Here is a 27,843-nt window from a genome sequence, read left to right on the forward strand (position 1 = left end):
GTAAAGTACCTGGCAAGGCTACAAAGGAAATGCCTTGCTCCATTTTGGAGATGAGGACAAGAAGCTTTGAAGATGTTAAGTAACTAGCCCAAGATCACAAAGTATCAGCATCCAAACAGGAATTCAGATCCATCTCACACCAACACTTAGAATTCTCAATCACTACAGTACGCTCACTCCCCTGGCTGCAAAGAGCTGGGCCAAACAGGGAATTCCCATGGGGTGTTTCTGATTCAATTGGGTGAATGTCCAGGTTGGACAGGGTTCATTTCTGGTGGGTTGACTGGCTACTGCCCCTCCTTCTCCCTGTCATCTCAGTGGACAGTTGGGCCCAGCAGGCTCCTTGACCCATGTCTTTGCTTCTGGAACTTGTCCTCCTTCCTCTCTGCTTCTGGAACTTGTCCTCCTTCCTCTCTCCCCTGACACCAGTAACTTGGGAAATCCCATTGCTCCCCTTCCTCCAGGAAAATGTTTCCTTCCAGCACTCGGCCAGTCCGGTCCCCACCATGCCCTTCCTGAAAGCAGTACCGAACCCCTACGCTATCCAGAAACCTCAGTGTTAACTTTTATTCAGGGAATAAGAACCCTCAATTGTGAGAAACTCTTATAACCTTTCCTGCCTCCCTTTTGGGTCAGGTTCAGACATTCTCCTGCTGCAGAGGCTCTGGAGTATAACATTCTGTAACTTTCTCCCTGTCTCAATTGTGGGAGATGTTCTGAAAACTTCCACTGTTGAATACAGAATTTACTAGAAGGTTAGGTGAACCACTTTCATCCCTCACCTTTCATGTGTTCCTTGCTTTATTTGAGGCATCTCAGGGGTCTGGGATAGCCCCAAAGGTTCTAGGGCACTATTCCACAGAAAAAAAATCCCATAAAGCAGATCTTAAAATCCTATGCAATGTATTTTTATGTTTTTGTCTCGTTCCTGACCTAGTTCATTTTAAGATGATGTGCGTGCCTTTTACATATAGCAATGGATATTTTTGAATAAGTAGGCCTGGATTTGCACATACAGATTTCTCTCCTCTTCAACGGATTGATGAAAAAGGTGCCACTGATGTGAAACGCTCCTGGCCCTCTTTTCCTGGAGTGTCATTTGGAGGCGGCAGCATGTCCTTTGGAATATTCTCAATTCTGAAAAATTTTTGATAGTCTTGGTTTTAAGGAAAGGGACTGAAATTCAACAGAAACCCAGTTTAGTGATTAAACTGAGAAATGACACTTGGGGTTTACAATGACTTGTGATTATAAAATAAGATGAAAGAATTTCTTTTGTTGTTCTTAAAGTGGGCTCTGATGGGAATTATTTTCTTCAGAGGTGCCTCAGAGTGTCTCCAGAGGGGGAACCTCATGCTGGTGACTAGGTAGCATGTGATTAGGCCTGTGACTAAGAGCTTGCTTTCGACTTTATTCCACCTTTGAAAAACTGCTTCCTTTCTGATCTTTGCTGAACACTTTCCCTCACATTTTCATTTAATGAGAGTGACAACTTGTCCAAACCCCAAGAGGAACCAATGGAGAATTTAAATCATTCCTTGTCCCTGGGTCCTCTCTGTAAAGGTACATTTTCTGTTTGCTTTTACTCTGATAGGCCTGGCTTTCTAACAGCAGTAATTGAAAAGGATTAGAAAACAAAGTCAAAATAGCATCCTGTTCTTCCAGGTTCTGTCTTGACATTTTATTCCTCCTCCCACTTCAAAGAGGCAAGTGTTATACCCAGTTTAGGTTCCCACCTAATTAGTAGTCAGGGTGAGAAGCCCTGCTGGTCCTGCTTTGGCAAGTTTCTCCACAAATACACCTTCATTCTTGTTTTGTCTTTTATTTGTGGTGCTGGGTATGGAACCCAGGGCCTCACACATGCCAGGCAAGTGCTGTACCACTAAGCTACACCCCAGCCCAATGGTTGGAAAGAGAGCTCTTCAGTGACTCAGATGAACTTGCCAATCAATCATGTAGGACCCTTAAAGAAAAGCATTCAGGCAGCCCCTCTCCATCCTCCAGTTACCAGCTGGCCCCACAGTTTCCACAAGTCTCTCACTTTTCCTTTCAGCACTGATTCCTCCCTCACTTCTGGGAATGTGGACACTGGAATTCAGCCTCACTGTTTGAAGTTCTTTGTTGTTAACAGAGGAGGTTTCTATGAAACCCAAGTGTGAATTCACTCTGATTAAGGCCTTTATGTAGCTTCGCAAATAGCCACTTGTACTTGTGCCTGGAGCAAGGAAGAATGTTCTTTTTCTTGGTTTTAATGGCTACCTTAACGTCCAGGGGTGGCTGGTTGATCAAAATATAATGAATCGACTTATTCAAGGTTGAGCTTGCTGATGTACTAGTGCTAGATAAGACAACAAGAAATTAATAATAGCTTCCTATCTCAGGCAGGAAAGTGGGACTACTGAATGACAGCCAATAAGGAAGCTAAATGGAGCCTCTAGCCTTCTATGGTAAGCACCTCATTTTCTGGGAGAGGAAACAGGCCAAAGGGATGTACTCCTTTGACCTACATCCAAGTGTCCAGTAGAAGCTGACCCGGGTGGAGAGCTCAGTTCCTCTGGTTCCCAGTTCACACTTCCTCCAGGCTGCCCCTAGAAATCAGATGTGTGCAGAGCACATTGTGATCAATAAGGAAACTATGGATACACAGTCAACAGGAGTATTTTCCCTCCTTCTCATCTATGGCATTTTTATACAATCATTCTTCATTGTCCAGAAGCAAATAGCTTAGCTGTGTTAAAATGGGTTTCCTCTTTGAGATGGTAAGCTCTCTGAAGACCCCGCTGTATATCCTTGATATTTAGCTTTTAGTAAGGGTCTGATAGATGGTGAATAAAGGAAACAAGGAAATGAGGCAAAACCAGCTCTCCCATCAAGGGTAAAATGGACTCCCCTGTCAGTTAACCAGTTAATTTAGTTAACCAGTCACAGATGAAAGCAAGTTCCACTATTGGAAGCTCGTTTTTCACTTTCATTGTTTTGATGAGGTAGGTTAATTTAATTTTTTTTGAGGCGAGTTAATTTTAAAAGCACCACTACTACTACATATATATGGTATAGAATATATAGAATCCAGGGCCTCACCCATGCTAGGCAAATGTTCTACCACTAAGCTACATCCCCAGCTCAAAGTACTATAATTTAAATTAAAATTCAAAATAAAAATATAATCCCTCCAAAGTTTCTCTTTATCTCTAGATTCTTAAGGACAGGAGTACCAAAAAGAAAGATGAATCTTCCAGAAAGGCTTGGTAGCCTCTTCTTTTTCTTTCTTTCTTTCTTCTTCTTTTTCTTTTTCTTTTTTTTTTTTTTTTCTTTGCAGTTGAACCCTGGGGTCTTGTGCTTGACAGGCAAGCACTCTACAAACTGAGCTATATCTCCAGCCCCTGGTAGCCTCTTCTATGACTCTGCCCTGCTTGGAATTTCTAAGCCTTTTTAAAAAATTCTATCTTTCTCAGTCAACCTCTGATTATAACACCTAGTGTCTAGAAAGAGCTTACTTATGTCCCCAGGGGCCATTTCACAAACAAGGCAATAATCAGTCCAGCTGCTGTTGATTCTGAACTATTTCACACTCACACAAGTTGGTGCTTTCTGTGGGTGTCAGGGACAGTGTTGGGTGGACCCAAGGGCGCTGAGTGGAGAGTGGAGATAGACGTTTCAATTGACTCTGTTTCTTTCTGGCAAAAGACTTGACTAATATAAAGTGGAAGAGCTTTGCCAACAATGGTGGAACTACTTGTCACCATGATCTCATCGGCAAGTGACTTACAGACACAGTGAATGCTCAAGGAGGAGAAGATGGCCGCTGCCAGGAGGCCCTATTTCTTCTGAGGGCATTGGGTCACTAGCTGAGTGAATACTGGATTTTATTTTCTTTGAAAGGCAAACTAACTTGGGGAACTGTAACCTTGAGACCAGTTCCTTACAGCAAGCACCAAGCCTAATTCTCATCTCTTGACGCCTGTGGCTCTTAACTTGTATTAAATAAAAATTAGTAGAGGTTAATGTTTTTGACCAAACTCCTGCAATGGGACTCAAGAGACCAAGCTTAAAATCAAAATGAAGTCTCTCATGCCAAAGTTCCACATCACTAAGGTGAAACTAAGCTATCTGAATTTCTGAGAAATCAGGATTAGACGGATAATAGCCAAATTTCCCAAACAGGTCAGTTTCATAAGGAACTTTCTTCTGCCTTAACCTTTACACAAAAAAAGGGTAACCTGAAAAAACCAATCAGTTATTTTTCCATTATTCTGCTTCCCTTCCCCTGCCTTACCAGAAAATTAGCTTTCCAATGGCCAGTCCACTTTCTGGTTTTGTTTCTGTTTTCTTCATCCTTATCTCTCTGTAAAACCAACCTCTTCTGCTTGGCTCATTGGAACACTTATTCTATATTATGGAATAAAATGTTGCTAAATCCTAAAATTGCAAAGAAATCCAATTAAATTGTTGTAATCTTGTCCTAGGACACTCGCTGATTGACAATTGTTTATCATACTTAAAACTGTGAGGTAGTTGAACAGTCTTGTAAATAGAATATTTTCCACAGCTTTTCTAACTGCTACCAAGGTCATTTTATGTAGTTAAAGAAAAGAAAGAAAAAAATCCTCTGATGAAATACCATTTGGTCTAGGTAGGCTAGGATGTGTTGGTGCCTCACTCAGGCCCTGGTCACCAAACTCCAGGATGGCCTCTGACCAGTCGATGTGGACTCCACAGCAGCTTCCTCTCTTTTACACCTATGTGCAGAAACTGTGGCACCAATTCCAAATGAAAGGCTCCAAGACATCACTTTGTGAGCCAAAGACAATAGGTGTCTTTAAGGTGATCACAGGGATTGGAATTGATTTCATAGCAAAAGGGGTGAAGCTGCCATTGGAGGGGTTGCACATTTGGAGAGGATGTTTGCTGACACATACTTGTCGGTAGGACAGTGGGAAACTCTAGAACAATGTAGGGTCAGGGTATCATAAGTGTCCTGGTTGACCTGAGGACAGAAATTCTTTGCTTGGGGTTTGTGAATACTTTGAACTGAAGTTCTCTGAAGAAGTTTCCTCTATATAAAAGATCCTGCAGACTTCTTGCTCTTGACTGACTGACACTGTGATTGTGGAGCAATGGTATTCTGGTTTAGAGGTGAGGTATCCCCCAAAACCTCATGTGTGAGAAATGCAAGAAGGTTTAGAGGTGAAATGATTGGGTTAACCCAATCAGCGAATTAATCCCCCCTGATGGGTATTAACTGAGTGATAACTGAAAGCAGGTAGGGTGTGGCTGGAGAAGGCGAGTCCCTGGGAGCATGCTTTTGGGGTATATATTTTGTCCCTGGTGAGTGGAGTCTCTCTCTTCCTCTCTGCTTCATGGTGCCATGTTCCCAGCTGCTTTCTTCTGCCACACACTTCTGCCATGATGTCCTGCCTCATCTCAGGCCCTGAGGAATGGAGCTGGCAGTCTATGGACTAGGACCTCTGAAACTGTGAGCCCCCAATAAATTTTTCTTCCATAAGATTGTTCTTATCTTGTCCTTTGGTTACAGACACAAAAAAGTTGACTAAAACAGATGGGATGCTGTAGGTTGAGAGCCAAAATTATCTTGGGTTGTCTTAGACCCTTTAATAGACCATGACCTTGACTTTTGTATCTGACATAATAATCTCATTAGTGATAGATAAATTTCTCAGAATGAATCACCAAGCTTAGCAGACCCCCAGTCTCCACCAACTCTAAAGCTAAGGGTGCTAGAAGATGACTTCTGAAACTTAGAGATCTCCCCACTGCACCACAGCTGCCTACCTGATGTTCCTTCCCACCTATGTAATTGGTAAATTTGTTGATTTATGATTTTCCTTTATTCTGTGACTATAAAAGCTCATGTAACCTCTTCCACAGCAGAATATGTCATTCACGGTCACTTGAATCCATTTTCCTAGGCTATGGTCACTCATATTTGGCTCTGAATAAATTATTTTCTCATTTCCTTTAAAGCAGAGTTGTTATTTTACATCAGTTTTGAAATCATATACCAATTATGCTCATTTGTCTTGGGAGAAGATTCACATCTTCCATTAGGCTTTCAAGTGGGGCCAAGATGACTCAAAAGATTAAGAGTTCCTGAAATGGAGATTATTTACATTAATTTGCTAAGATGTGACACAAAACATAGATTGCACTCTGCTACAAAATTTTAAGCATGCACATTTTAAAAAAATGCCCATAATGTTAAAATGAATTTATTTTAGATTTAAAACTTCAAAAGATGGTAAGATATTGATTCCATGAATGAAAGTGCTGTGGAACCAGAAACTTCATTCCCTGAATGAACATTTTTTTGGTATGGATAATGGTCTTACCACCATCTTAAAAATGTGAATTTGCATTCTTTCTTAAAACATTCATTGAAATTATGCCATGTGTTGACCCCCACTGCCATCAAAGGTTAATGGTACTAATAAGGAAATCATAGTCCAGTTAGTAGCTATGTTAATGATGCAAACTTTGATAAAAGTTGTTGTATGGCATAAACACACAAATCCCAACCTAGACAGGAGTCCGAAGCACTCTTAGAACAGGTAATCCTACATCCTTACATTGGGGTAGAGATTTAGTAGTGATCTAGGTAACAGGGCAGTGACAGGAGAGATGGAGGCCTCAGCAACAGTTTTATGTAGCATGTTTACATTTTAATGCACACAGGGGCTCATTAAAACATAGTTTGTGATTCTGCAGGTTAAGACAGGTCCTGAGAATCTACACTTCCAAGCAGCTGCCAGGTGATGAGGTTGCCGGCAAACATTACTTTGAGTAACAAGAAGAAGAGAGGTATAATAGGATGTTTAGGGACCTGCAAGTAGCTCAGAAAGGGGTTCAGGGTCACTTTGTGTGTTAGTCAGCTTTCCTTTACTATAACAAATACTTGAGGTAACCAACTTATGAAGAAAAAAGGTTTATTTTGACTCACATTTTGGGAGATTTTAGTCCATGGTTGGTTGGCACGATTGCTTTGGGCTGAGGGTGAGGCAGCACATCATGGTGGAGGTGTGGTAGAGCAAAACTTCTCATTATGTGCAGGAAGTGAAAGAGAGAGAAAGAGGAAGGGACTGGAGTCTCACAATCCCCTTCAGGGGCAGTTACCTAAAGACCTCCCAGTAGGCTCCACCTCTTAAAGTTTCCACCCATCTCAAAATAGCACCAAACTGGGGACCAAGCCTTTACGACATGGGCCTTGGGGAATACTTTAGCACCTTGTTCAGATGCCTGGAAGAGCCTCCCCCAACACACTGAAACATTCCAAACATATAGTAAATTTCAGAGAATCGTGTAATCACATGCCATCCAGATTTTACATGTATTATTTTCCAACCATATCTGCTCCACATGTCTGGCAATACAGTGGGAACTCCTTTCATACTCCCCATTCCTATTCCCTACCCACCCTGCAGAGGAACCCCTTTTCTGATATTGGCATATATCTTTTCACTATGTTTTTATATTTTCACATGTGTATGTGTATATAATCAATATTTAGTGGACTTCTGTATTCTACATAAATTATACTCCATGCAGTTGTCCACAATTTACGTTTTTACTCAGTTCTGTTTTCAATATTTGTCCTGGTGAATATTTGAAAATCTAGTGTCTTTATTTTGAACCACAATTTTCATATTATTCCTTTTAATTTATTACAATACATTCAGCCACTTGCCTACTGGTGAACATTTAAATTGTTTCCAATTGTTCATTCTCAAGCCAAAGCAATCATTTTGACTGGAGGTGTAGCTCAGAGGTAGAGAACTTGTCTAGCATGCTTAAGTCCCTGGGTTCAAATCTAGCACCTCCAAAACAAAATAAAACAAAACAAAACAAAAGGAAACATTAAAAAAAAAAAAAAAAAAACTAATGATTTGCAGGGAGTTTTATGTATCCAGTATAATCATCCTTCATCTATTATATGCATTGCAAATGTATTCTCCAAGACTGTGGCTGGTTTTGTTATCATTGATTGTTTCCAGTGTCTTTTGTTACCTGGAGACATTAAATTTTAATGTAGTTCAGTTTGTCCTCTTTCTGTTGTGGTTTATATTTATATATAAATAATTTCTTATATTTTATAATATCTTATATTTTGTTTAAGAAATCATAAAGATGTGCTCTGTAACTCAGGATTTTGCAAATATTAAGGACCAGTTGAGAAGAGTGAGTACATTGTGGATCCACTGGACTATAGTTTTCTTAACCCTTAGTACAATCATCTCTCTTCACATAGATGTGGTCTGGTTTCATCTCTATAGCTTAAAGGACTAGATAATTTCAGTTAGAAATTGGTGCTATTTTTTTTCTTTTGTGTGTGTGCGTGTGTGTGTGTGTGTGTGTGTGTGTGTGTGTGTGTGTGTTGGAGATTGAACCCAAGACCTCAAGCATGCTAAACACCCACTCTACCACTAAGCCATATCCCCAGGCCTATTTAATCTTGTTCTGGTTCTTCAGTGCATCACCTGCTTCCAGGGTCTTTGTCATTCACTGGTAGGTTGAAGGCTCCTGGATAACTCCTTTGAAATATACTCAGGGATACACAATGACAGCAGAGTCACTCTCTGGGGTACAAACGCCTCCAAGTCACCCCCTGATGCCTGGGCAGGCTTCTCCTGGGTCTGGCATCATTGTCTGTAGCCACCCATTACCCCGGGGCATTTCTTTTGCACACCCCTTACCCCCATATCATGCACTTTCCATCTGCATGTTGCAGAGCAGATCCTGAAGATCATCCCCAAAAGATTTACCTGGAGTCCTTTGTTAATCCCCATGTTCAGAAACACCAATGTTTCCTTGGTCATCTTCTCTTTAGCTTCCATCACTGTCTAGTAATTGCCTTTCCTTGCACAGCACCCCCCCCCCCCCCCGCTTTTTTTAAGAAGGAAAAGACATTAATTTAGTTTGGTTTTGTAGACCGCAAGTTCACACAGCATTGTGGGAGCTCTGGTGAGGGTCCGCCTTGGTTGCATTACATCATGGTGGCAGTGTATCTCTGACTGCATGTATACATGCATCTGGTGCATGTTCCTATGACTCCGTTTGTTTTTGTTTTTTTTTTTTTTTTCCACAAACTTTAGAAAAACATTTTGAGCTTTTGGTGGAAGAGAGTTGTGTACAGAGCTGAATATTTGGGTGGTAAAGTCAATAGAGCAAAAGTTCTTTCAGGTTATCTGTTATCTGAGGTAGGTCTTTCATCTCCTTGTTCTCTCATGTGTCCCACTCTTGGGGTCCTGGAGCTTGTCTTCACCAGTGAACTTCATTACTGGCTGCTCGCCTGAGTCAGCTTCCTGACTCCTGAAGGGCTCACATGTTCACATCCACAGGGAACAACAATTTGAGAATTCCTGCTGCTTGCCTACCACATCACGCCTCACATGCCTCTTACCCTTTATTGTGACTGAATGTGAAAGCCCCCTTTATCATCTAGCATCTCTTATTTTCTTACACTAATTAAAATGTGGAAAGTGAATATGTGGGCTCAAAAATGGTAGGTTATTAGTTGTTAGTTCGATTGGTAAACTGTCCATGATTTGTGTTTGCAAGGTATACATTTGTAACATCACGTCCTTCTGTTGGTTCAACCACATCCCTAAACTGTTGACTGGCACAAAACAATTTTCCCTTTGGGAGAGCTGGAAGTTTCCTCCCCTGACCTCGCCTTCCAACCCTTCTATTGCAACTTCCAAAACATCAAATGTGGGTCCCCCTAACTGGCAGTTTGCACTGAAACTTCCTCATGCTATCAGCATAACAGAAACCTGCTTCTCCTAGGGATATCAGTTAGGGTTCAGATATGAGGTGTCCTCAAAAGCTCACGTGTAAGACAATGAAAGAATTTTCAGAGCTGATATGACTAGATTATCAGAGCTTGAAATAATCAGTGGATTCATTCACTGATATAGATTAACTGGATGGTGACTATGGGCAGGTAGGATGTGACTGGAGGAGGTAGGTCACTGTGGTGTGCCTTTGGGGTTTATATTTTTGTCTCCAGTGAGTGGAGCACTCTCTACTTCCTGGTTGCTATGTTCTGGGATACTTTCTTCTGCTGTGATGTTCTGCCTCACCTCGGGCCCACAGCTATGAAGTCAGCTGACCAGGGACTGAACCTCTGAAACCATGAGCTAAAACAACCTTTTCCTCCTCTATGTTGTTCTTCTTAGGTCTTTTTGGTCACAGCAATGCAAAGCTGATAAAAACAGTATCTAGTCATCCTCTTGTAGCGACCCTCAGCAGTGGCTGCTGCTCATTCACTGCCATAACAAAATGCCAGAGACTAGGTGGCTTAAAAAATGGAAATTTATTTTCTCCCAGTTCTGGAGGCTGGAATTTCAAGATCAGTTTGCCAGCATGGTTGGGTTCAGAAGAGGGCTCTATTCCTGACTAGTAGATGGCTGTCTTCTCACCATCTCCTCACATGATAGGGAGAGGGGAAGAGGGAGGTGGCAAAGAAAGGGGGAGGGAGAGCCAGAGAGATTTTCCTCTTTTTATAAGGCTACAGGTAGCCCTGTCCTATTAGGACTGCACACCATGACCTCCTTTAATTGTAATCACCTCCTAAATATCCTATCTCCGCACAAAATCACACTGGGGGTTGGAACTTTGGCATATGAATTGAGGTGGTATGGGGGGCACAAATCACTCCACGGCACTGCCCTAACCTCACTGTTACCCCCAACAGCACCCACCCTGAGATGGAGCATCTCGGAATGCAACCTCGTTCCTTCCAGATCATCTATGAGTCTCTCCCACTGAGTCTTTCCTGGGATTTCCAACTCCTCTGCATACCCTTTTCCTTATCCTGCACCCCCTCCCAGGGCCTCTTTGACCCACACTTCTGTCAAATCTGACTAGCATCCCAAATGCCATGGTTGTGCTTTCCCCACTCTTCCAGAACTCTAGGTCCGTCTTCTCTTCCCCTTGTTCTCATGTTTATGTTTATGGACAGCCAAATGATCCTCACTGGTAAAACGCTGGCCACATCCAGGGGCTGTGCATAGGAAGGGTTTGTCATCCCTCATATTCCACCGGTCCTTGTATTGCCTGGCAGAATTCATGTGTAGCTTGAATTTCATAAGTTGAATGACTTAATCATGTTCTCTTTTTCATGACAAGGATACTTTCTAGCTGGTGGGCCATGAGTTTTATTCACTTTGCAGTCAGGAAACCCTCAGCTTTTACCAATAAGCACGACTAAAGTTTCCATGTAGTATCCCTTTCCAAGTCACTAATTCATGATCCTTTCCATCACCCGGGAGCCCAGAGCACAGCCGTGTTTACAAACTACCCCTGGAGGAAACGGCTGAGCTGCACTTTAAAGGCCATGGGCTCCCACAGGCTTCCGTCCTCTCTCGTGAGAATGGACTGACAACTCTTCTCTCCACCCTACTCCCGGCACCCCGCTTTCTCCCCCTTGTTCTCCTAAATTTAGGCTGCCACATTCTGCTGGAGGAAAGCATTACATACCTAGTCCAGATGGACACTACTCCAAGTCCACGGTCAGCTGAGCCATCCTTACGACCTGGTAGCCATGGACATTTCCAAAGTCATGCCCAATTTCCATTCTCCACAGTATCTAGAGGGAGTCATTTTCTGATCTCCACTGTTCCCCCTTCCTTTTCTGCAGACTGAGCAGACAGAGCTCCAACTCCTATTGGGTTGACCTTTCCCTGTGTCCCAGTTCTCTTCGTTGTTGTATCCCTTCCTTTTGTCCTTCCAGCTCTGGGGTGGGAAGCTTCCCACTGTTGACAGACTCTGGGTACCTTAGTATCCATGGCCCTATGTCCTTCCAAACAATTCTCTGCTTCTGTGAAACCAGTGGGGTGTCCTACACTTCAATTCAATCCAGACACTTTCCAAAGTTTTACAGACTCCGCAGGTTAAGGGAATTTGTCCCATAAGACTTTTACTCCACATGCCAGCCACAAGGCTCAGTTCCCAAGGTGACCCACATTTTATCCAGTGTGGCTACAAATTCAGGGGTTTCCATGATTCCTGCTCAGGTTCATAGTTCACTGAAATGACCCAGAGTATTTATGAGACTTTATGTTTACAATTTCAGGTTTATGAGAAAACATTCCAGCTTTCATTAGAAACCAGCCAAATGAAAAGCTGCATGAGGCAAGGTCTAGAGAGGGCCAGGTCAGTGCCTTTGTCTTCATAGAGTTGGTGCGTACCACCGGCTAGGTACATTGATGTGTTGACCAACCAGGAGGCTCCCCTGAGTCTCAGCTATCAGAGGGGTTTTGTTTGTTTGTTTGTTTTGTTTTCAGTCCTGCAAACAAATTCAGTACTGCTTTCAAATTGAAAGCAGAGCCTCCCACAAGCTAGGCAAGAGCTCTACCACTGAGCTACATCCCTTGCCCTTTTAAGCTACCTGGGGCTGGTCTCGAACTTGTGATTCTCCTCTCAGCCTCCTGTAGCTGGAGTGGCAGATGTGCCTTGGCTCTCATTATTTTTAGTTTTTGTGAAGGTTTTATTACTTAGACGTGATTGATGGACTCAATGGCTTTTGGCGATTGAACACCATCTCCAGCCCCAGGGATGGGTCTGGAAAACTCTAGCCCTAATTGCATTGTAGGTTGCTCTGGTTGCCATCCCCATTCTGAAAGTTACCTAGGGACTCGCCAAGAGGCACCTTATCACCATGAACTCAGGCGTTGTCCAAAGGGAGTCTCTGTGAGTAATGTGACTCTCCCTGGGGAGCTCTGTGCCAGGAAGTGGGGACCCTCCACTCCTCATTTTCAGAAGAGTCATCTGAGTGGATTTGCTTCCTGCAGGGACACAGATACAGTGGCCACTGTCCCTCTGCCCTGTGCTTGTGCCATTGGCGCAGCGCTGACACGCCTCATTGAAGCTTGTGTTCTCCAGAGCGTGGAAGACCATGGAGACAGAAACTCCTCTGGTAGCCCTTTCTCCCGCCATGTCCAGCCTAGAGTCTGGACATAGTAATGGTTTGTTCGTTTGTGGTGCTGGGGATCAAACCCAGGGCCCCGAGCATGCTGCTGAGCCACCTTCTCAGCACAACTGCCGATGAATTTTCATTTGAATGCTATGGTTTGAAAATGGTTTGTCCCCATCAGAGCTGATAATGAGGCTGAATTCCTCAATATGACAGTATTGGGAAGCGGGGCTTCTGGGAAGTGTTCGGGTACTGGGCATTGAACCCAGAGGTGCTGCACCACTGAACTATACCCCCAGCCCTTTTTATTTTTAAATTTTGATACAGGGTCTCTAAGTCTCTCCTGGCCTCATACTTGTGATCCTCCTGCCTCAGCCTCCTGAGTCAATAGGATTATAGGCATGCACCACATATAGCTGTTTGGGAAATACCTTTCTGTTTATTGTTTTTGACTGTTTTTGAAATCTCTCCTCTATAGATATGTACACTAATCTGAAACTCTCACATACATACTCTCTCTCATCTCTACACCTCTGTCCCCACTCACCACACATGGGCAACAATAAACATGTCCAGGGTGTTTTCTAGCTACTTCCTTGCTCATCGGAATTGAGCTGGATGAGAATTTGAATTAATGGGCAATGCCCGAGTCAGGATCGAGCACATCCCATCGACAATGTCCTATTTATGTGAATTTGTATTGCCATCAATGATGGCAATGAAAAACAAATATCAAAGCAGAGCCTGGATTTAAAGTGCTTTGAATACATTACAGCACATTAATTCCATAGAGGCTTTCAAACCAGACGGATCAGGCATTTGAAAATCATTTATCTTAAATGGGTCTCTGTACCCTACAAGAGCATTAAAAATGACTGTCAATTATGTCAGCTTCATGTTTTACATTAAAAAATAGGAAGCATCACAATTCCTGTTGGGGGTGAGGGCATTTTTCTAATCTCGTAATTATATCTCTCCAAGCATCCAAAGGAAGCATCTCATTCCAGTCCTTCGAATAGTCCTCTCTTTTAAAAATCCAGATGATGTATGCATTCACAGTCACAAAGACCAAAATAGACCAAGTGGTGCCTGCTCTGGTACCCTCAGGTGATGGGATACAGGAGAAAGGAATGAAAACAAGAAAGACGTTGTTGGCATCTCCAGCTCTGGACACTTGATGACGTCCCTCCTCATCAATCAACATGTAGCCCTAACTACGCAGGAGGGTCTGTGCTGGACTGGGCAACACAGAGAGTAATAAAAGGTTCTCCCCATCCTTGAGGAGTTCCTTCTCTAGTGAGAGGGTCAGTGCAGCCATGTAATTATAATACAGCGTGGAGATGCAGAAGCAAGATGCGTGGAAACACGGGTACGTCACTGGTAACTGTTCCTTGGTTTGTTATCTGCCTTAAGTATTGGTCTTATCTGAGATGAGGTGCAGAGGTTTCTTCTATTTTCTTTGTGACTCTAGGTAGGATGCTGGAGGTGTGATGGCTGGTGACAGTTCCTTAGCAGGTGCATCTGTGTGTGTCTGCAGGCATTCATTCATCAGACATTCATTTATTGTAAGGCACCGTGCTAGTTTCCACAAATACAGGAGAATGACAGGATGGTACATTTGGGTTGAATTATTAAACAATGCTTATGGCTTCTAATGTTGTGACTCCACATTCCTGAACAACAAACCTCCATTCTAGGAAGTTAGTAGGGTGACTGAAAATGTAGAATATCGAAAAACAAGAGCATCATGATTGACTGCCAGAGAGCCAGATGATCTGGGCTGAGGACTGTTCTCCTACCTGCCCTCCCATGTCCATGGCAGACGCTGCCAGCCAGTCGGGTGTTTATCCATCTGGAGACTGAACATAGTGAAGAATCCTCTTTGCTATCCCTGGTCTCTTTTCTAAAATAATGCCTAAAGACTGAAGGTGTAGCTCAATGATAGAGTACTTGCTAGCATGCATGAGTCTCATGGTTGGTTCTCCAGTATGACAAGTAAGTAAGTAAGTAAGTAAATAAATAAATAAATAAATAACTGCAATGCCCCAAATGAGAATCTTATCCACTTGCACCCTTGAATTAATTGTAGGCAAGATGTGTTTATGGGGGCCATGAAAGAATGGGAATCTTTGATTGTTTGACCAAGAGACCACTTAGGGAGCTTGAATGTTGTGACTAGGGGTCCTGAGTATGTGGGGTATGAAATACCTGCACATTCATGATTGAATTTAATCCTTTATGTAATTCTGAGAGCAGGTCATGCTTTTCCCCAAGATAAGACTGAGCGTCCATCATGGCTGGATGGCTTCCCAAGGAGGCAGGGCCAAGAAGGCAATCAAAGTTGACTCCTCTGAGGTCCAGTGCTCATTTCACAATGTCACAGCTGTCCATATAGAAGGACACAGGATGGATGCTCTGTCTACTTGCCAAATCAGAGTCTGTAAGGAATGCCACACATATTTTTTTTTTGCACTTGGGGAAATACTGGGGCCAATCTAGACCAACCCCAACTGGCTGGTGCGTGTGAGATTAGGTAAGCCCTGGATACACTGAGTGGAGTCTCCTCTGAAAGCTCTGATGGAATCTTAACAGACCCTAACTAAAGAATGTTCAGAGTCAACTGGGGAGCTAGGTAACAGTAAAGGTTTTGGGGCCCCAAACTGATTCTACTGAACCCAAATCCAGAGGGGTCTGGACATTTACATTTAAAAGCTCTCCACGGTGAGAAAGTAGAAAGATTGGGACCCACGTGCACTGCCAATGGGAACGTAAAATGGCGCAGCCAGTATGGTGTTTCCTCTAAAAATCAAACACGGAACTACCCTGTGACTCAACCACTCCACTTCTAGGTACATACACAAAATGACTGAAAGCTGGGACTCAAACAGGTATCTGTATACTGTGTTCACAATAGCCCAAAGGCAGAAGCAACCCAAGTGTCCATCGGGCTGGATGGATAAAAAAATGTGGTCTATACACAATGGGATCTTATTCAGTCTCAGGAAGGAAATTCTGCCACAGGCTCCAACATGGAAGGCATATGTGAGGGGAGACAGGCCAGTCACAGAAGGCCATGTACTGTATGATTCTATTTACGAGAGGTTTCTGGAATCCTCAAATTCATAGGGTCAGCGAGTAGAACGGCGGTTGCCAAGGGAGGGGGTTCGGTGGGTGTTCAGTGGGTGTGGTTTCTGCTTTACCAGTCGCGGAGTCCCGGCTGTGGATGGTGGTGACAGGGCACAACCCTGTGAATGCACTTAATGCTACTGGACAGTTAGCTTTTAAATGGTTAAAATGGTAAAATTTATATCACATATGTTTTACTGACAAATTTTAGTAAGTAATAACATTTTTAAAAGAACGAAAGAGAAACTCTCTAGTTAATTCTTATGCCACTGAAGTTTGCCTTAAACTTTTAACTCTCTTACCTCCTGGGCCCAAAAAGCCTTTTTTTCTTTACCCTTTGCATTTAGTCGTCATTCTTCCCTAGGAGGGGTCCTTTCTTCCCCATCCCAGACCTGCTACTGCACTCCAGCTAGCACGGCCTCACACCAGGCTTGCTCCTCTGCTGTCCCTGCAGTCTCTGGCCTGTTTCTTATTCTGCCTGCTAAGCAGGTAGATCTCTCTACAGTACCAACCCAATGCTTTATATGTCAAGGTTCTCCACATTCCCCATCGTCTGGCCCCACTCAAGTCAATTAACCCAGTTAACCAGTAGTCCCAACATACACACACACACACACACAGACACACACACACACACACACACACACACACACACACACACACTCTAAGCAGGACAACCTCCTTGTGGCCCACTAAGATATCATGCTCCTCTTCATCTTTGTGCCCTTGAGGTCACAATCACATTCACAATGATGCTTCCCCTTTCTGCACTCTGTCTGCTCAAGTCTCAACCCTACCTTCTCCATTTACTCCTGTCCATGGTCATGTTCCATCCCTTGATTGCTGTTACCTTCAGCATGCAGGTTGTATATACAAAGAAGCATCTACCTGCCGTCCTCAGTATTACCCTACCTTCCACTTTGGAAAACATTTTCTGTTTCTATTCTATTTCCTGCAGGATGATCTTGCAGAGTTCTAGACTCCCTGCAAATGATTCGACAACTCGTTGGTTACTACGAATACATTTTAACTTCGGCAGCTGGGCTGAGCAAACATCAGGTGGCTAATCAGTTTCCAAGATATCATCTGTGCTCTTTCAAGTCTAGCTGGGGTGTACATTCCTTGCCCAAGGGTGCCTGCCAGTGGTAAAAACCTGCTGCTTGGTCTCATCATTTGCAAAAAAAAAAAAAAAAAAAAAAAAAAAAAAAAAGCAGCAGCCTTCAGGGTCACTTGAGGGCACCGCAGGGAGCATGGGGGCAGGACTGTATGGGAAGCCGTTGAAATGTGTGAGACAGAGGAGGTGTCGACAACAAAGACACCTCGGTTGTCTTATGAAAAGCACAGTGCTCTGTGGAGAGGCAGCTTGGAATCCTGACGCCAAGCTCAGTTGGTGGGCAGGGGAGTAGGCGGCTGGGCTGCTGGAGCCCAGGCTGTCTCCAGGGAAGAGGGTGAAGGTCAGGGTCGAAGATGCCTCCCTCCTGCCCCTCCCAGCCACCACTTCTCGCCCTTTCCACCCACCCTTCTGTAAAGCTGCACCAACCTCTGCAAATGGAGTAATCTGAAAAATCCAAGGGTCCACTCTGGACAGTGAGAACTTAACATTTGAGTCCTCAACGACCTGATGCTCATTCATCGAATACTCGGCGCCTCTGTATACCAGGCCCTGAGCCCAGGCACCGCCACAGAATTGTGAGCAAATCCTACCAGCACCCCGACCTCCTGGGGATTGTCTCAAGTCTACCATGCCTATGATGCTCGATGCTCAGGCATTATGAGATTCTTGGAAGAAGGCAACACGGGATTATCAAGAAGAGACTTATGACTGGGGAAAGAGCACTGTATACATGCATTTATAATGCAGCCTATGGCGCGCACACACACACACACACACACACACACACACACACAATAGTTTAATATTTTAAACTTGAAGCTCAGGTTGTCTTGGTCAATTTTGCGTTGCTGTTACAGAATACCTGAGATGGTGCGGTTTATAAACAGGAGGAATTTTTCAGTCCATTGTTCTGGAGGTTGGAAGTCCAGGAGCGTGGCCCTGGTAACCGGTGATGGCTGTCTTGTAGCTTCACCCCGCGGTAGGAGCTGGAAGGGCAGGAGAGCAGATTGAGACTGCCAGAGCAAGAGGGGGCCACTTTTTTTTTTTTTTTTCTTTTCCTTTTTTGGTAGTAGAGATTGAACCCAGGGGCATTTAACCACTGAGCCAGTCTTTTATTTTTTATTTTAAGACAGGGTCTTGCTAAGTTGCTTAGGGCCTTCTAAGTTGCTGAGGCTGACTTTGAATTTGAGATCCTCCTGCCTCAGTCTCCTGAGTCGGGATTACAGGCATGTGCCAACACACCCCATGAAAGTCAAACTCTTTCATGAAAGAACATTTTGGTTTTGCTCTTTCAAATTTTATGTGATTTTCTTTAAAAGCCCTCTTCTTTATAGTATCATTGAAAGATCTTCTCCTACTTTACCTGATCTCAGCTTCTTTCCATCATTGCCAACATGATAGACCTGCACAGGCTACTGCTTTCATGGAGATATTTGATGGTTTCCTAGCACCCAGTCTTGGGAATGGCTTACTGGGTCACGGTCCCTAGAGGACTGGTGGCAGAAGGACTGTTTGCATCCAGATATCCTCATTCTGCTAAAGCAGCATCAACAACTGAGAAAGTATTTCCTTCACCTTGAGGATCCCAGGTGCTGCACAGGGGGGATGCTTGTTCTTGTGCTGAGCACTGTTCAGAGCATTCTTGGACACTGAGAGCATTTCTCTGGTCTCAGGGCAAGTGGAATTGTAGCCTATATCTGAACTCCCCATGTTTTCTGGCCGGGATGATCTTACAAAGCACTAAAATTACCTCATCCTGTTGTTATTTGAAGAACAAAAGTGTTATCTGTCCACGGATATTTCCCACCATTAAAATTCCCACAATTAGGGGTCATTTGTTAACAGTGGTGCTTGTTGACATATAAATTGATGACTTGGGAGATTTAAAGCATGGATAGATTCAACTAGGGGGCTTTTAAAAAAATCTGTGCTCCACTCTTGACCAGCTAATCCAGGTATCTGGGAGGTGAGACTGTGGTGAGGATTTTCAAGCGCCCAGGCAGTTCCACTGTGCAGCAAAGGTCTTAAGTTCACGGGCTCTACAGAAACACTGACTCTTTCAGGTGGCAGGTCAGGAGGGCCCAAGGAGAGGTCCTTTTCTCCTGCAGCTGAACGTGTGGTTCACGGACCAGCAGCAACAGCAGCATCCTCTGGCCTTGTGTTTTAGAAACGGACTCTAGACCCCACCTCAGATCAACTGAATCAAGGCCTATAGTTGATAAGATTTCCAGGTGACTCATGGGCACATCAAGTTTGAATAGGACTAAGATAATATCTTTCAGGGGTTAGGGGTATAGCTCAGTTGGTAGAGTGCTTGTCTTGCAAGCACAAGGCCCTGGGTTCAATCCCCAGTACTGCAAGAAAAAAAAAAAAAGAGAATATCTTTTGATGTTTGTTAGGGGTTTCTGTTGTTTTTTCACTGATACAGGGTTGTTGTTTGTTTACAGATGTCTCTACCTCCCAGATTCATGTGTTGAAGTCCTACCCCTGGTACTTTACAGGGTGACTGTATTTGGAAATAGGGTCTTTTCAGAGGGGGTCAAGTTAAAGTGAAGTCATTAGGGCAGGCCCTGATCCAATATGACTAGTGCACTTTGTGTGTGTGTGTGTGTGTGTGTGTGTGTGTGTATGTGGTGCTGGGGTTTGGACTTAGGGCCTTGCACATGCTAGACCAACAGTCTACCACAGAGCTACTTCCCCAGCTCAGATGCCCTTACAAAAAGGGGAAATTTGGACGTAGATGTAGACAGATAGGAAAAACATCATTGTATCATGAAGACAGCCATCTAGAAGCCAAGGAGGGAGGGCTGGAATAGGTCCATCCCTCAGAGTCCTCAGGAAGAACCAACTCTATCCATACTTCTGTGGTTTAAATATGCTGTTTTTCTTCTGAATCCAAACAACAGTTTAATCCCCAAAGTCATATGTTAATGGTATTATGAAGAAACTTAATTTGATGATGGTGTTTAAAGTTAAGACTTTTGAGAAGTGATTAGATTGGATTAGGTCATTAAGGTGGATTCTTCATGACTGAATCCTGGTGCTTTATAAAGGAGAAGAAGATAAACGAAGCAGAGCTATAACACATGCTTGACCATGATGTGCTACAGCCAAGGCGGACTCTTGCAAAGCTTGCACCATGCTGTACAGACTCTAAAACTGAGCTGAATAAACCTCTTTTTTTAAAAAAGTAGCCTGCCTCAGGTATGTCATTATAGCACACAATAAGTCAACTAATATTAATACCTTCATCTCAGGCTTCTATCCTCTAGAACTGTGAGAAAGTAAAATTTTTGGAGATTAAGCAACCCAGTTTGTTGTAGTCTGTTACAGCAAGCCACAGGACACTAACAGGCTCATGCTGTTTTCTATTTCACTGCCAACCTCCCCAAGAAAGAACCAGAATAAATCCATTAGCTACTGTCATCCATGATCTGCAGAGACGCTGGCGGCAGAGCCTAGAGATGGGCTATTCTGGTATCAGAAACCCAGAGCTAATGTGCCTGCTGTGGCAGGGTAGTGACCACCTTTCTTTGGGAAGCAGAATGGTTTCTCAGGTGGTCTCACAGTCCCTCACAGTAGTCTTGAGCACTTACTACAACCAATACACTGTATAGGGCACTGTGGGATCTAAATTGTTCATATCAGGATTAAATTGTCTACTATGCAGATGTTTGCAAACTGGTTGGTGGAGAGGAAATCTTGATAGCTCAGTACAAGAAGCCTTTGAGGCCATCCATTTTTCTTGTGGTATGTGCTTACAGTCTAGTTTCTTCAGCTAATTATTGTAAGATCCAGTCCCTCTCTGTCCCAAACACAAATCCAGTTTTGGAAGCTTAATGAATATGTCTATGGTGAAGGTTTTGTTGGAAGATAAAGACTTGTAGTGCTATCTTACATTGCACAGAGTCAGCCGACCCTAACAATGCTACGAACTTCTCTCTCTTGGGAAATTGCCAAATCCTTTTCAATCTACAACACCTTCACTTGCTACTCTTCTTGACACTTCTTCTCCAAAAGGCAATGAGCATGTCTTATTCCCAGTTGAGTGGTATTGTCTGGGCAACCCAGCCTGAGACCACCAGGATCACCCCGGCCATTTAACCAGTTGGGTTTAATACTGCTTGCAGTGAAGCAGAATCGACCATCTCAGTAAGAAGGTGTCAGGAAGGACATACAGGATTTGGGATTTGGGGGATTTGGGGACTAGCTCTAGCCTGGATGTTGTCAGAAAGTTGGGGCCATTCTATGATAGGGCATCTCAAGAAGTCTCTCTGAGGAAGGGAGACTAGAACAAGACAGCGCTGTAATTGACAATGTAGCAATCACTCATTTTGTGGAAAAGAGAGATCTGGGGTGGATTGTTTTATAGGTAGTACACTGACTTGTTTAAGTGAAACCATGAAGTGTTTCCTTGCCTCACTTCATCATGGTTCAGAGTGACAAGTGAAGTTGATATTCTGTGCTGGGCATAGCCCAGTTGTGAGTGCCAGGCTGGTCTCTGCAGGTCGGGGGTGCTCTTGTTAGGGTTCTCCGCACTCCACTAAAGAAAAAAAAAAACTATGAATTTTCAGCCAATCCTGCTTATCTGTTGCTTTTGAAGCACAGCTCTGGGCAGGGGGAGGAGCCTAAGTTTATTTCATGTATCAGGTAAGGGGTGTAAGATAGGGACTTTGCCAGTAACTCTCAGGACTGGGAGCCCACCCATTGATTTAATCAACACCCACTTACACAAAGGCCTCCGAGGTCGGGACTGCCGAGGTGTGAGGCATTCCAGGGCCAACAGTACCCAGCCTCCAGGATGCCAAGTTCTGTGTCACATGGATTGGTTCTGTGTGTGTGTGTGTGTGTGTGTGTGTGTGTGTGTGTGTGAGAGAGAGAGAGATACTTTCCTTGGGCTGCCGTGACAAAGTTCCACACATCCGGTGGCTTAAACAACAGAAATTGACTTTCTCACGGTTCTGGAGGTTGGCAGTCCTAACTCAAGGCATGGTGAGAGCTGGGTTCTCCTGAGTCCCCTCTCCCTGGCTTGTAGATGGCTGTCTTCTCTCTGTGGCCTTGCGTGGTCTTCCCCACCAGCCCCCTCCCGTGTGTGTCTGAGCCCCTCTTCTTATAAGGACAACCATCATATTGGATGAAGACCCATCCTAACGACCTCATTTAATCTTCTATTGTTATGTGTTCATGTTTTGTGGTCCTGGATGGAACCGGAGACCTTGCACATGCTAGGCAAGTGCTCTGCCACTGAGTGGCATCCCCAGTCTGATCTCATTTAATCTTTTTTTCTCTTTATTTTTTAAATTTTGTTTTAATTAGTTAGACATGACAGTGGAATGCATTTTGACACATCATACATCAGTGGAGTATAACTTCTCATTGTTCTGGTTGAACTTGATGTAGAATTCCAGGGGTCATGTAGTTATATCTGCTAGTAGGGTAATAGTGTCTGATTCATTCTACTATCTCTCCTGCCCTCATACCCCTCCCCTCCCTTCACTCCCCTCTACCTAATTTAAAGTAACTATTTAATCTTAATGGCCTCTTAAGTTTAGGGCTTTGTTTTAGTCTGCTTTTTTGTGCTGTGTCTAAAAGATCAACCAGAACAACTTTAGAGGAATAAAAGTTTGTTTAGAGGTTTCAGTCCATTGATAGACATCTCCATTCCTCAGGTCTCCAGGTGAGACTGGAACAACAGAACAACATGGTGGAAGAATGTGGCAGAGGAAAGTAGCTCATGTGATGATCAGGAAGTAGAGAGACAGAGGTCTCCGCTCACCAAATACAAATATGTACCCTAAAGCCACACTCCCCATGCCCACCTCCTCCAGACACACCCCACCTGCCTTCAGTTACCACTCAGTTAATCCCATCAGGTGATTACTTCACTCATTGGGTGAAGGACCTCATAACCCAATCATTTCTTCTCTGAACCTTCTTGCATTGTCTCCCACATAAGCTTTTGGGGGACACCTCACATCCAAATCATAACAGGCTTCAACCTATCAGTTCAGCTCATGAGAGGGAGTGGTGTGGAGGAAAATAGAGGGCTTTAAACTGTCCTGGGGGCTAAGGCACAAATGTATGGGGCATCCAGAAGAGTGCAAGGAGGGAGGATGGCCATGCTCATTGCTGGGTCTGGGTGCAGGTCTCAGAACCCACTCAGAGGCTTCCTAAGATCCTCCAATGGTGAGGGGCCATGCCCTCATAGCTGAGCCCCGAGGCCCCTGGGCACAGAGGTGGCTGAAGGGGAGTAGGGAATCTTCTTAACCACCAGAAGGGGAGATGGCACATGGAGAGAAGGGCAAGGAGAAGCAGCTGGCACCTTTTGTTCCCCTGCAGTTTGGAGGCAGAGATGAGGAGCAGCCATCAGAGGCCCTCCTTTTTTAAAAAGGATGTGAATTAGGAACCCTCCCACTTCATCCTCCTTGAGGATGGACCCAAGAGCCGAGGTTAGTAGAACTCAGGGCTCTCCGTGCCTGGGTACTATTTCCTCTGCAGAAGGTGCCTATCATGCTGGGCTTTCTAGGAAGAAAGACCATGCGGGGGGGGGAAAAATAACTCATCGATTGGTTGATCCTGGGAGGATTGTGCCAAACAAGCATTGAGAACCGGTTTGGCAGCCTCCCCGGGAGTGTGCCTGTTCTGTTTTGTTGGACCCTTTGGGAGCGTCCTGGTCTTCCTTGTTGTGCCTGTTTGTGTCCTGCCCTCTCCCGGCCCCACACCTTTCACAAGGCCCATATTTCAGCTTGATCACATGACAGCTGGTTAACTTTGGGCAGGTGACTTCGTTCTCAAGCTCAGTTTCCTCCTATGGAAAATGGGGCCATACTGTAAAGGAATATGTGAGGTACTTGTAGAGTCCCCAGCTCCGCTGCCTTCCCTTTCCTTCCTCCAAAATCATGGGGGAACTGGAAACTACCCCCAAAAGGGAGAAGGGCCCCTGAGGATCAAGTTCAAGTACAATCAGCCCTGCCCCACTCTTAAAGTTGTGCAGGACTCAGAAGCGTATTACCTCTGACCATCAAAAAGAGAGTGACTGGGTATGGCTTAGAGTCCAGGAACATTTAAAGGCATTCCAGCAAGCTGCAGAAATCACTTTGTGTTTATTATACAAAGGAAGCTTGAAAGTCAATAGTCAACCCTTCCATTTTATGAGTGTGGAAACTGAGACCCATGCAGGAGTTGATTTGTCTCAGTCTTTCAGCAAATAATCGTGGGGTTGAGAGGAGAATGCAGTGCAGGTGGACGTAAAACGACATTCAGCAGCACAGGTTTGCTTACCAGGAACAGACAGGACTCACAGAGAAAACAATGAAACATTAAAAAAATGTGTAAATATTACCTAGTTCTTGTACAAGGTCTTTACCCTACGCCAGGCATCGTTTGAGTGCTTTATCTATATTAACTTTCTTATTCCTAGAAGTAGGTCAAACTCTGAAGTACTACCTTCATTCTTATTTTGGATATGAGGAAACTTAGGCAGTGATAAGTGATTGTCCAAAGTCACAGGTAAAGACTCTTTGGATGGAGGTGCTATGACTTTCAGAATCTGTGTTCTGAACAACTATTCTTTGAATGTTGGGGTCACCTCCAAAATTTATGTTGAAACTTTATCCTCATGTAACAGTATTCAGAGGTATGACCTTTTGGAAATGTTAAACCCCGAGGACTACCCCATCATGAATGAGATTAGCACCCTTGTGAAAGGGCTTTAGTGAAAGGGAACTCTCTCTTGCCCTTCCACCTCCTACCACATGAAGAAACAATCTTCCTCTCTCCAGAGGACACAGATACCAGGCACCATCTTAGAAGCAGAGAACAACTGTCATCAGACACCAGTAGTGCTGACTCCTTGATCAAGGGCTTTTCAGCCTCCAGAACTGGGAGAAATAAAATTTTATTGTTGATAAATTACCCAGGCTGTGGTATTTTGTTACACTGGCACAAATGGGAACTTGTTAGAAATGTAAGTTATTGGTCTGACCCAGAACTGCTGGAGTGGGGCCAGTTAGCTGTGTTAACAGGCCCTTTAAGTAATTCTGATGCTTGCTGAGGGTTGAGAACCACTGCCTTCAGTGTATGCCTGTCTTTTCCTTCTTCCCTCAGAGTACCTTTGCTGCTAGTGGAAAAGGAGACTAGAAAGATCTATTAGTGAGACTCTGGGAAGTTCCATCCAGGACACATTTGGATCACTGCTTTTTGAATTTAATGAGTGCGAGAAAATGATCTGGGTTGGGAAGCTGCCATATTGGTATTTGGTCCATCTCTTTCTGTTGAAGTAAATTTGGGGCTTATTTATATTTTTTTCTTTCCCCTCTTTATCTAAGTACCTAGCACAGACTGGACCATTGATAATCAATAAGCTTTTATGGTGTTCCTAAATGACTTGTTTTCCACAGAAAGCTAGCCTGAAAGCAATAGATCACTGATGGAGACAGGCTTCCTGGATGGAGGCTGTGCCTGTGGGAGAGCGTCTTTGGTATGATGCTGGAGAAACACTCAAAAAACCTGGCCTGCTTAATGCTGGCTTTCTTTCCCCTCTTATTTCTTCTCCCCCCACTGCCCCATTCTCCATTCTTTTCTCTCTTCCTCTCTCTTAGGTGATAACTCCCTATGTGACCTCTAGCCAGTCCCTTCAGTTCCTTTTGCCTTGGTTTTATTAATGGAAAATTAGGAGTTATATTAACATGAGTTTGTTTACTCCCAGTCAGGAATTATCAGAAAAATGTACATGAAAATATTTTGAGTTAGGAAAGAAAGACAATAATGCAACTCATGTTGAATTGCCACTCTTCCTATTTTCTCCTTTCATGGTCCCAGACCAGAAAACCAAAGAAAAGCACAATGAAGACCAAAATCAAGCAAGCACAAAACACACACACACATACACATACACATACGAACACAGTATAAGTTCTCACGAAAAGAGCCAGATCACAAAGGGAAGATGGCCTTTTCTGCTCTTCCATCTTTTGCCAGCTCTATTTCCGCCATATGCTGGAGATGATGAAAAGAGCTGAGAGCAGACTTCCAAGGACAGAGTTGTGGGGGACTGTGTGTTTGACTTCCTGTCTTCACAGAAGGGAATGTGCTTCTGCTCCATGTTAGGTCAAGTGAGTGGCACCATAAGTGAATTTCCAGCACTGGCAGAACAAGAATACAATTGCCTAAGAAAGTGAGAGTAAAGAAAGCATGGAGTCTGTCATTCTGTGAGTCACAGGGATAGGCTGTAGGGTGGGCAAAGGGGCCAGACATGAACTACTCTGATGTGATCCGAACCGAGGGATCTACTGCTGGAAGACACAGCCCAAGTGGGATTTGCCACTTGGACTGGCAATGGCACTATACCTGAGGCGATGGGAGATTCCCAGGAGAAAAGGTCTCCAAAGGGGCCACATGACCCCCAATGGAGAAGGCTGTACCTAGAGACCACCAAGAGATGTTCTAAGGCTTCCTGTGCTTCGAACTCCTTTATTTCCACCTCTTTACTCAAAGATCAAAGGGGAAATGAAGAGTAGAGAAAGTGGGTGATGGAGGCAGAGGAGTGGTCAAGAATCTGTCTGCATCCCCTATTTCCCACTGCAGGTTTCTGAGCCCACCATGGGTAAATTGGTCAAGCAGCAAAAACAGCAAAGCAAAACACTGAATGATGTTAAAGACACAATTTAGAGCCATCTGGACAAGGACAACAATTGTCATTGAGAAGATAGTTTTGATGAACCTACAGTTCCAGGTGGAGGGGTATACCATGGGGGAGGGGTATACCATGGGGGAGGGGTATACCATGGGGGAGGGGTATACCATGGGGGGCTACATAAGGAAGAACCAGGGTCAGAAGGGGTGTGGGGGTTAAACCGGATTGTCAACTTGATCTGATTGAAGGATACCTAGGAGTAATTGACTCTGGGTATGTCTACGAGTGTGTTCTAGAGATGATCGGTGAATGGGACAAGCAAGTGGAGAGGGGAGACCCTCCCCGAATATGGATGGGGATCCAGATGGAACAAAAAGGCAGAAGAAGGGGGAAGCAAGGGAGAATGCGATTTGATTCTTCTTGAGGCAGGTGTGTCCTTGCTATCACCATTGCCTGTGGACATTGAATCTGTTGCTTTTCCAGTGTGACCTCTCACCAGTGATTCTCCAGGGGGTTTTCAGGCCTTCCGTCTTGGAATGAGGCCGCATCATTGGTTTCTCTTGTTCTGAGTTCCAGCTTCTAGGACTGAGCAACTACTAGTTCCTCTGGCTCTCTAGTGTGCAGATGGCTGTCATGGGACTATCCAGCTTCTGATCATGTAAACTAATCCCCTTTAATAGTCATATAATATGTATATCTCCAGTTGATACATATATATTTATATATAATAAATAAAATTTAAGAAAATATATATATCTCTCCAATTGATTCTGTTCTTCTAGAGAATCCTCACAGAGTGGGGAACTTTGAATGAGTATTTATTGTGGTTTCAGTGGAAAGGAACAGGGAAGTAGGGTAAACAGGTTTAGGATGGGCCACTCTGAATTAATTTCTGCCTCCTTTGGGGCATGGGGTCTGTCCCTAATTGTCTGGTACCTGGTCCTAGGGTGACTAGTGTAGGTGGGATAAATGATTCTGGGTGAGAGAACCCAATAAGGAGGTGGTTGTGGGTGTGGACCCTGGATTGGTGGGTTTGTA

The 27,843-nt window shown here is 44.1% G+C and overlaps 1 long non-coding RNA gene across 4 annotated transcripts in view; it reads left to right on the forward strand.

Moving 5' to 3' along the window:
• The window catches only part of LOC306665117, a 41,346-nt gene extending 13,840 nt beyond the window's left edge, over positions 1-27,506 (forward strand). The window contains exons 2-8 of one of the 4 annotated variants that reach the window (XR_013764920.1): positions 2,382-2,447; positions 12,092-12,198; positions 14,039-14,300; positions 17,016-17,116; positions 25,278-25,422; positions 26,151-26,284; positions 27,289-27,506. This is a non-coding gene — a long non-coding RNA (uncharacterized lncRNA). Of the gene's footprint in view, positions 1-2,381; positions 2,448-12,091; positions 14,301-17,015; positions 17,117-25,277; positions 25,423-26,150; positions 26,285-27,288 lie in introns of all 4 variants that reach the window. The other 3 variants (XR_013764918.1, XR_013764919.1, XR_013764921.1) reach the window with 3 other exon arrangements.
• The last annotated feature ends 337 nt before the right edge of the window (positions 27,507-27,843 follow it).

Source organism: Sciurus vulgaris (genome assembly GCF_902686455.1).
Source record: "Sciurus vulgaris genome assembly, chromosome: 7".
Lineage (NCBI taxonomy): Eukaryota > Metazoa > Chordata > Mammalia > Rodentia > Sciuridae > Sciurus > Sciurus vulgaris.